Genomic DNA, 2,500 nt, shown 5'->3' with positions numbered 1-2,500 from the left:
GTGCGTGTAGAGGGTGCGCTCCTGTGTGCGTGTGTGTGTGTGTGTGTGTGTGTGTAGAGGGTGCGCTCCTGTGTGTGTGCGTGTGTGTGTGTGTGTGTGTAGAGGGTGTGCTCCTGTGTGTGTGTGTGTGTGTGTGTGTGTAGAGGGTGTGCTCCTGTGTGTGTGTGTGTGTGTGTGTGTAGAGGGTGTGCTCCTGTGTGTGTGTGTGTGTGTGTGTTGGGGGTGCGCTCCTGTGTGTGTGTGTGTGTGTGTGTGTGTGTGTAGAGGGTGTGCTCCTGTGTGTGTGTGTGTGTGTGTGTGTAGAGGGTGTGCTCCTGTGTGTGTGTGTGTAGAGGGTGCGCTCCTGTGTGTGTGTGTGTGTGTATGTGTAGAGGGTGCGCTCCTGTGTGTGTGTGTGTGTGTGTAGGGGGTGCTCTCCTGTGTGTGTGTGTGTGTGTGTGTGTGTAGGGGGTGCGCTCCTGTGTGCGTGTGTGTGTGCGTGTGTGTGTGTGTGTAGAGGGTGTGCTCCTGTGTGTGTGTGTGTGTGTGTAGAGGGTGTGCTCCTGTGTGTGTGTGTGTGTGTGTAGAGGGTGTGCTCCTGTGTGTGTGTGTGTAGGGGGTGCGCTCCTGTGTGCGTGTGTGTGTGCGTGTGTGTGTGTGTGTAGAGGGTGTGCTCCTGTGCGTGTGTGTGTGTGTGTAGAGGGTGTGCTCCTGTGTGTGTGTGTGTGTGTGTAGAGGGTGTGCTCCTGTGTGTGTGTGTGTAGGGGGTGCGCTCCTGTGTGCGTGTGTGTGTGCGTGTGTGTGTGTGTAGAGGGTGTGCTCCTGTGTGTGTGTGTGTGTGTGTAGAGGGTGTGCTCCTGTGTGTGTGTGTGTGTGTGTGTGTGTGTGTGTGTGTGTAGAGGGTGTGCTCCTGTGTGTGTGTGTGTGTGTGTAGAGGGTGTGCTCCTGTGTGTGTGTGTGTGTGCGTGTGTAGAGGGTGCACTCCTGTGTGTGTGTGTGTGTGTGTAGAGGGTGTGCTCCTGTGTGTGTGTGTGTGTGTGTGTGTGTAGAGGGTGCGCTCCTGTGTGTGTGTGTGTGTGTGTAGGGGGTGCGCTCCTGTGTGCGTGTGTGTGTGTGTGTGTAGAGGGTGCGCTCCTGTGTGTGTGTGTGTGTGTGTGTGTGTGTGTGTGTGTAGAGGGTGCGCTCCTGTGTGTGTGTGTGTGTGTGCATGTGTGTGCGTGTAGAGGGTGCGCTCCTGTGTGCGTGTGTGTGTGTGTGTGTGTGTGTGTGTAGAGGGTGCGCTCCTGTGTGTGTGTGTGTGTGTGTGTGTGTGTGTGTAGAGGGTGTGCTCCTGTGTGTGTGTGTGTGTGTGTGTGTGTGTGTAGAGGGTGCGCTCCTGTGTGTGTGTGTGTGTGTGCATGTGTGTGCGTGTAGAGGGTGCGCTCCTGTGTGCGTGTGTGTGTGTGTGTGTGTGTGTGTGTGTAGAGGGTGTGCTCCTGTGTGTGTGTGTGTGTGTGTGTGTGTGTGTGTGTGTAGAGGGTGCGCTCCTGTGTGTGTGTGTGCATGTGTGTGCGTGTAGAGGGTGCGCTCCTGTGTGCGTGTGTGTGTGTGTGTGTGTGTGTAGAGGGTGCGCTCCTGTGTGTGTGCGTGTGTGTGTGTGTGTGTGTAGAGGGTGTGCTCCTGTGTGTGTGTGTGTGTGTGTGTGTAGAGGGTGTGCTCCTGTGTGTGTGTGTGTGTGTGTGTGTAGAGGGTGTGCTCCTGTGTGTGTGTGTGTGTGTGTGTTGGGGGTGCGCTCCTGTGTGTGTGTGTGTGTGTGTGTGTGTGTAGAGGGTGTGCTCCTGTGTGTGTGTGTGTGTGTGTGTGTAGAGGGTGTGCTCCTGTGTGTGTGTGTGTAGAGGGTGCGCTCCTGTGTGTGTGTGTGTGTGTATGTGTAGAGGGTGCGCTCCTGTGTGTGTGTGTGTGTGTGTAGGGGGTGCTCTCCTGTGTGTGTGTGTGTGTGTGTGTGTGTAGGGGGTGCGCTCCTGTGTGCGTGTGTGTGTGCGTGTGTGTGTGTGTGTAGGGGGTGCGCTCCTGTGTGTGTGTGTGTACAGGGTGCGCTCCTGTGTGCGTGTGTGTGTGTATGTGTAGAGGGTGCGCTCCTGTGTGTGTGTGTGTGTGTGTAGGGGGTGCGCTCCTGTGTGCGTGTGTGTGTGCGTGTGTGTGTGTGTGTAGAGGGTGCGCTCCTGTGTGTGTGTGTGTGTGTAGAGGGTGTGCTCCTGTGTGTGTGTGTGTGTGTGTGTGTGTGTGTAGAGGGTGCGCTCCTGTGTGTGTGTGTGTGTGTGTAGAGGGTGCGCTCCTGTGTGCGTGTGTGTGTGTGTGTGTAGAGGGTGCGCTCCTGTGTGTGTGTGTGTGTGTGTGTGTGTGTGTGTGTGTAGAGGGTGCGCTCCTGTGTGTGTGTGTGTGTGTGTGTGTAGAGGGTGTGCTCCTGTGTGCGTGTGTGTGTGTGTGTAGAGGGTGCGCTCCTGTGTGTGTGTGTGTGTGTAGAGGGTGTGCTCCTGTGTGT

Source organism: Manis pentadactyla, chromosome 10 (genome assembly GCF_030020395.1).
Source record: "Manis pentadactyla isolate mManPen7 chromosome 10, mManPen7.hap1, whole genome shotgun sequence".
NCBI lineage: Eukaryota > Metazoa > Chordata > Mammalia > Pholidota > Manidae > Manis > Manis pentadactyla.
This window is presented reverse-complemented; position numbering follows the sequence as displayed.